We start from the raw sequence: 7685 nt of genomic DNA, 5'->3' as shown, positions 1-7685 counted from the left end.
ATAAATGTTGAAGTACTCCATACCCACCTTTTTTCTACCTTCCTTCTCTTCTTCCATCTTTCCTTTCTAACTTCTTATAATCCATTATACTTAATCCTGCATTTGTTGAGGTGGCAATTAGTGTAGGAAAATTGAAAGCAGTGTGAAATTTTGCTGTTCAGAATGCATGTTGACCAAATTCTATATTGAGAAAAGGTCTGAATTTACCCACAGGAACCCTTTCTCAGCGTCTTTGAATACAGGCCATAGAAACTGGGCTATAATATCCTGACAGGTATGTCGAATTCATAGCAATAGCCCTCAAAGAGCTTACCTAGCGTACGTAGATGCGTATGAATGCATTTAATGATTGCTTTATTGGCAGCAGTGCCAACATACACAGTCTATTTTGTTTTATATCATTATCATTACCTGCTGTTGACCACTGTATACATTGCTAATGGTGTGGTTCCTATGGCTTGTGAATTTCACGGCCAAATAATATGTAATTTATTGCACACTTTAGTGTAGAAGATGGAGACTCCATAAATTTTCGTGTGCTCTTCGCCCCTTTGGAATGTATTACACTGAGATCAGGCAAAGTAATAAATTTACTTCAAATGTGTGTGATAGCTAAACATCAGTTAGGACTGATGGGCAATATTTCTTCTTCCAGCAACATAACAGTTTTTAAAGACTAAGCCATGGAACGTGGAGTTACTGAACATGGGACTCAGTTCACTGGGATCCCTTCTCAGAAAAATAAAGGAAAACTTGAATTGGATATGTGTGGCTTATTCAAGTAGTAACTGATCAGCTACATCTTGGTGAACTTAATTTGTCACAATCGTTTGGTATTTTATTAACTCTCTTCCCCTTCTTCCCCTGACTCTCATGAGAATGGATTATGAGTATCTTAAAACATACTAAGTCGTCTTCCATCCCTGTTACTCTAACTACAAAAGCCCACTTTCCTTATCCAACGTAACTTACTGTCTTTTAGAGTAGCTGTGGTTTTAATTCTCTACAGAATTCAAACCAGCAAGAGAAACATTTTCAAGGAGCCACCACATTGTAGAGCTTTAGAAAGAAGACTTTAGAATTAAGGGCAAATATATCATTTTATGGCTAAAGCACCTGAGGCGTAAAGTAGGAAGGTAACCATCGAGGTCAAGGAAAGGGGTTGAAGATCAGGTTTCAGGCTGAGAAAGAGTCTACAGGGACTCAATCTGAGCAGTTCAAAACCTGAAAGGAGACCACGAATGTTCTGGGAAGGCTGGCATCTGGCCTCAAGTGTGGGATTTCAGACAGGGGGTGGGCCCGGGGGGAACTGAGCTTCTGCAGTAGGCAGAGAAGTCCACCTCATCTCCAGAAAGTGCCACTGACATCAGGGAGTTGAGGGGAAAGAGCAATGAATTCCAGTCCACCTGAGAAAGTTTCAGATACTTCTTGAGAAAGAACTTGGACAAGCGCAAGTCCCGAGCAGCCTCTTTAAATCCATGCCCGGTATTTTCTGGTGGAGCTGCTTAAACCCTCCAAGTGACTCCAGTGTTTTAATTTCTCTCTCTATTTAATCCCGACAGTCCTATGATTGATTATTTAATGGGCAAATAAGTAGGGTCACAAAAGAGTGTGAATGTATTTTACAGGATGAGGATGGGCGGAGTGGAGCAGTCTGGAATAGGACACCAATAAAAAGGGATCTGGGTAAATAAGAACGTCTATTAGAAAGGGAGAGGAATTCGCAAGGAAATTAGTGCCTGACACCACGCCCTTCTCTCTGCATGTTTAGAAGCTAGTTTCTAATTTTCTTTTCATAGGAGATGTCCCTGTGATGAACTGTCTTTTACCTCCACACTGTTTATCACATGGACATATGGTGAAGTTTGCGTGAGAGAAAGCAAGTATTAGAATTTGTCTTGCGAGCAACTATAAACACTTCCTGGAACAATCTAGGGTAGAAGGAAAAGGAAAGGAAGGTGGAAACAAAGGAGAAAGACAGCTAATGATGCTGGAGTCTCTCGCTGGGATTTGTGGTATCGCTTTTTGAAACTAAGTACAGAAAGTCAGAACTTGACTGATTGTTTCTTGAGCACGGTTTGTTTTCATTTTTGTTTTTTTCTTGCTGTCTCATCAGTTATTCCAGCCAGTGCTATGTCATTTTCAGTTTCAGTAAGCATGCCTGTCTTGTTTCCATTCGCATTATTCATGCAAATGTTGACTGAACTGATGACCCCGAGTTATCAAGGAAATATTAGATACACCAGTGGATACATTTCTTAATTTTAGAAAAAAATTACCGAGTGAAGGTGAAAATAACTCCTCTTAAATTTGCCATTTAAAAAAAACTTCTCCTAACATACAATACCTCATTGCCTAATAATGCCAGATAAATGAAGAATTCCTATGTATTCATGAACGCAGGCTAGTCTGTCTATTTTTTGGCAGGTATGACCGTTACCGAGGGTAACGGCCTAGTTTGCTGGCCGTGTCCTGTCTCCTAGAAAGTGGTAGTTTCTGTTGCCTTTCAGTTGGTCCATTGGATATCAGAGGTGAATTTATAAAACTATACTTCCCTTTACACTTACTTTGTTTTGTTTTGTTTTACTTGAAGTATAGTTGATTGACAATGTTGTGTTTCAGGTGTACAGCCAAGTGATTCAGATATATATATATTTCTTTTTCAGATCCTTTTCCATTATAGGTTATTACAAGGTATTGAATATAGTTGCCTGCGCTATACAGTAGGACCTCGTAGTTTTACCTATTTTATATATAGTATACACTTACTTTGTGTGATCCAGGCTGGTCAGACCACATGATTCCTTTCACTTCTGATATAATTTTTCAGGTCCAACCTCAAATCTTTGATAAGAAGTTATTTTAAAATAAGTTTATTAGCATGTGTGTGCTCTAAATCCAACAGTAGTTATTAGAGATATGGTTTTGCACTAGGTATTCCTCTCTTTTTTGTTCTTGGCCAACCAATTGAAAATTAGCTTTTATTTTCTGGTTGGTTTGCTAGATGTTTATGACTATAATAAAAGTCTTAAATTTTGTCTCATTATCTTAAAACACAATCTGAATTAGCAATGGATATTGTGCTCTACATAGGGGCTGTGATATAAGTATAGTTTCCAACTTCAAAAACATATAACCTAGAAGGGAACACACACAGACACATATGCAGCAATTATGGCAACTGCATTTGTTTACGAAGTGAAATAGTACTGAGATGGATAAAGTGCTAGCAAGCCTTGAACAGCCAAATCAGCTTCAAAAATAGATGTGCAGTTCTTTAAAAATATTTTTAACATTTTTCGAGCTACATGTAGAATATAACTTAGCATAAAAACGGTATGGGTTTTATTTTAAGTAATTTAGCATTTTGACATCCTCATAATGAAATTAAATCCAGGAGGAGGTTTCTCTCCATGATCTCTTGAAATGGTCCTTGATCATCCCCAATATTTCCCATCATCACAAAGGTGGTACCAAGGGCAGGAAACTCCAACATTATTAAAGTTTCATAAAGCAAAGTCAATTTTAAGAATAGAATGACCCCAAACTGATAAAGGTCTTGACAGATAATTTCAAGGGAAGCATAAATTATTTTCTGTTTGTCAGAGGGCAAAAATATTTAGGCTGAGTTAATGAATGGTAGAGTTTTTGAGTGGAGAGTGTCCTTAAAATATTATGTAGATCTGTACTGTCAACAGATGCTAGCCACGTGGCATTATTTATATTTAAACAAATTTAAAAATAAGATTAAAAATTCAGTTCCTCAGTTGCATTTGCCATATTTCAAAGATGTTTATTAGCTCCATGGAGCTATTGAGTACTGCATTGCACGGTACAGATATAGAATATTTTCATTATCACTGAAAATTCTATTGGGCAATACTAAAATTATACCCAGATATTCACAGAGAAGGCAACCAAGTCTCAAGGAAATAATATAACTTCCCCAAGGTCACACAGCTATGTTTTGAAAGAAAAACAAAATGACACAAAGGAAATAGTAACAGAGGCATTAAAGAAACCCAGTAAGTTTCTGGAGCAGTCAAAGTAGGGTTTAAAAGTGCATACTTAACTGTTAGCAGGGTTGAAGCTCTTGATGGTTGGTAAGATCTACCTGCCTGAATTTGGACATGAGCATTTTATGCAATGAATTAAAAGCAAAAAATCATTTCAGCGAATGGCTGCCAGCTCCATATTTTTAGCCACTGCTGTGCTTCCAGATTATGTTTATCACTTTCATGTACAGGGCACCACTGTGAAATGTGATGGTTTATCTGACCCCAGAGAAATCAAGAAATCTTGTGGGGGTTATGGCTATATTTGAAAAGGTTGATTTTTCAATGCATCATGCAGACTGGCCCTGTTTTAAAAGGGATTCCTGCCATCAAATAATCAAAATGGAAACTCTCTTCTCACCTTGCAAAAGTCAAAGATACTCCCTGCATTTTTATTATTTCGTTGAAGTCCAAATATTATTTTTCCATTCTCTAACTTGTTTTCCTCACAGTGTGATCAACTATTGCCAAGGAAGGAAGGGTTAGACGTATCGATCAAAGTTTGCTAAAGGCCCCCTAGGTAACTGAACCCTCAGGAGAAACAATCGTCATGTCTTCTTTTTCTGTTGTTTCAATATCTTCGTAAAGAGTCATTTCAATATGTTTGGTTCTGTAGCAGAGGTTCTGTGAAGTGCTTCTGTTCCTCAGAGGTCCAGAAAGCCTGCGAGTCTGTGGGTAAAGGTGGGTAAGGAGAGAGAGGGAAGGAGGCTAGAGAGAGGCTCAGTGCTGAGATAAGGACAGTGTTCTAAAGCCTCCTGGGGGTGAGGCTGGGGTGCACAAACACCCACGACTAATCCAGACAGAAACTGAATAATCAAGGGGACGAGCACTGTGAAGTCATGTGGTCACCTCTCCCTCTAGAAATACACATTGCCCTCAGTAAGCCTCCTCCCGCCCCAGAAGAGCATTAGGAAGGTCTGGAGAGGGGGAGTATTGGCAGAAATGGAAAAAGCAGGTTGAAGGAATTAGCCTGGAGCAGAGAGACCAAGAAACGCAAGCCAGCAGATGGAAGGCAGACTTTTCATGGAAGTCTCCAAGCCCAAGTCAAGTTCTGGGACCACCAAGTACAAGTCAAAGAGTGCTCATTTAACCCCTTTGGGCCCCCACGCGCGTGGAGGAAGACTGGACAGAGAGGGAGAAGGGGCCATTGAAGGTACAGTATTTACTATGGGATTTAACTCCTGAAAGGCCTCCCAGTAGCTTCAGATCTGCTCAAGAATCCTTCATGTCCTGCTGGCTCGCAGTGAGTGGCTCACAGCTTCAAGGCCTCCTCTGCCAGATGGAGAACTATTTCAAGCATCCTGCCTCTATTTTGTACTGTAGCAATGCAGACAGGAAACCTGACCCCATTTTCAGGTTCTAAAGAGCAATTCTAAGTACCTGAAAGACTGAGGAACATGGTGGCTTTTATTTAAGATGTGGAGAGAGAGAGCACATACCTGGACTTGGGCCTGCAGCAGCACCAAGGGTTCCCTTTATTTTCTCTCCCGTCTCTGTTTCTCCTTTTCCCTCCGCTGGATTAGCCACGGGGACTCCAAGTTCTTCATTCTGCGGTCCTGGTACCAAGATCCTCCTGGGAATTATAAAGTTATTCACCTTCTACATCGAGCACTTCTTATTTTTTCCCCAGCAACGTAAGTCATCCTTAAGAGGAGTCAGGGTGCTAGCTCTTAAATATACTTTAGTCATCCCTTTGTACATTAAATGCTCTTTCTTGGAGACTGCTCCTGACATGGTGTTCACCGTGCTCTCAGCTGGCCTCCTGAAGTTCTGCCCTGCCTTCCCCACCAGGTACAGTTCAGGAGCTGCCTACCTCAGGGTGATAGGTTATCTTTTACATTTAGAGAATATAATTTGAATACATAAACTTCTCTGTGACCACAGCTTTATTTGCGACCCACAGGTTTTGTTATGGCATATTTTCATTATCATTCAATTAATAAAATTCTAATTCCCATTGTAACTTTATCTTCGACCTACATAATGATCAGAAGTATGTTTTTAATATCCAACTCTTTGGTAAAATATTGGTTATATATATTTTTAATTTCTTGCTTATTCGGAGTCTTGTTTTATAACCAGCATATAGTCAGTTTTATAAATGTGCCATGTGCACCTAAAAGTTTCTGCGTAATATATATATTCCATCATTGTTGGTGCAGGGTTTTATTTAGGCCAGAGTTTTTAATGATGGTATTCAGATCTTCTATCATCTGCTGATTTGTTGTTGTGGTTCTATGTTACTGATCTAGGTAATTTAGATTTTTCTATTTCGACTTAGTTTTTTGGAATTTCCCTTCACATACTGCATTGAAGTTTAGATATATAATATATTCCTTGTAAAGTAACAGTGGGTTTTATTATCCTGCCTTATCGCCAGTGATAATTTTGGCTTTCAAATCTGTGTTAACATTAAAAAATCTTCAATTGTATTTATTGTTTTGACATAATTTTTGAATCCTTTAACCTACAGTCTGACTCTTGTCTCTTGTAAGTGGCATAGAATTAGGTTTTTTTGTTTGTTCCAATAATCCTTGTCCTTTAATTTGAGTATTTACAGTTAATGTATTGTCTTACAGACCGTTTACTCCTTGTTTACTATTTGTCCCACCTTGTTATGTTCCTTTTGCTCTTCTTTCTTCCTTTTAGATTTCTTCAAATTCCATTTTCCCTTGTATTAGCTTGTTATTTTTACATAAGTAGCAGTTACACATGTACCATGACTTATTAGCTTTTTTACTGCTTCTCAAGCAATGCTGAGATCTTAAATTTCTTTGACTACTTTTTTCCTCTTCCATTTGTTTTTAATGCATTCTAATTTTTGATATATTTTATTATTACTCTTTCGTGCAGTTAGATTTTATTTAGGTTTATCCACTTATTTATCCTTTCTGTTATACATAATTCTTTATAAAGTCCTTATTTTCATCTGTGATAACCTTCCTTCTGCCTGCGGGTCTCCCTTTATAATTTAATTCAGTCGGTTCTGATGAGAACATATTTTCTAAATTTTGTCTGTCTGCAAATTTCCTTATTTCATCTTTCCTTCCAAACAACATTTTCTCTGCCTCTAGAATTCCCAATGGGCAGCTCTTTTCTTTAGCACTTAAAAATGTTATTCCATTATTTTCTAGTATCCAGTCAGTTTCGTTGAGAAGTAAGCTGTAATCTTAATCCTGTTGTTCCTTTGAAAGGAATCTCTCTCTTTTTCCTGGGGCTGCTTTTAAGATGTCATGTTTTTCTTTGTTATTCATGAATTGTACGGTGGTGATCTTAGGTGTGGTTTTCTCTGTATTTATTCTTGTTGCATTTTTTTTAGTGCTTATTGAATGTATGGCTCCATATATTCTTTTTAGTTTTAGAGAACTCTCAGCTGTTATTTCTGAAATATTGTTTTCATCCCAATCTCTCTCTCCTTTTTTCTTTGGACTCCAGTTTACACATATGATAAAAATGTTTACTGTGGCCTATATGTCTCAAGTGCGCTTTTGTGTACTTTTTATTCTTTTCGTTTCCCATGCTTTAGTCTCAATATTTTTACTACTCTATCTTCCAGTTCACTTACCTCTCTTTACCTGTGTCCAATCCACTACCGAGTTTTAAATTTCGTATAATTTTTATTTCTATCAG

General features: G+C 38.0%; 1 long non-coding RNA gene across 1 annotated transcript; it reads right to left on the bottom strand.

The window, feature by feature from the left end:
- Nucleotides 1-829: 829 nt before the first annotated feature.
- LOC309622345 lies at nt 830-6115 on the bottom strand. Its single transcript, XR_014240739.1, has 2 exons — nt 5495-6115; nt 830-4724 (listed from the first exon to the last, which is right to left on the bottom strand). It is a non-coding gene; the product is annotated as an uncharacterized lncRNA (long non-coding RNA).
- Nucleotides 6116-7685: the final 1570 nt, after the last annotated feature.

This window comes from Balaenoptera borealis (genome assembly GCF_965194805.1).
Source record: "Balaenoptera borealis genome assembly, contig: HAP1_SCAFFOLD_2208, whole genome shotgun sequence".
Lineage (NCBI taxonomy): Eukaryota > Metazoa > Chordata > Mammalia > Artiodactyla > Balaenopteridae > Balaenoptera > Balaenoptera borealis.
Note: the sequence above shows the minus strand (reverse complement) of the source record. Positions and strands in the feature narration are given on the sequence as shown.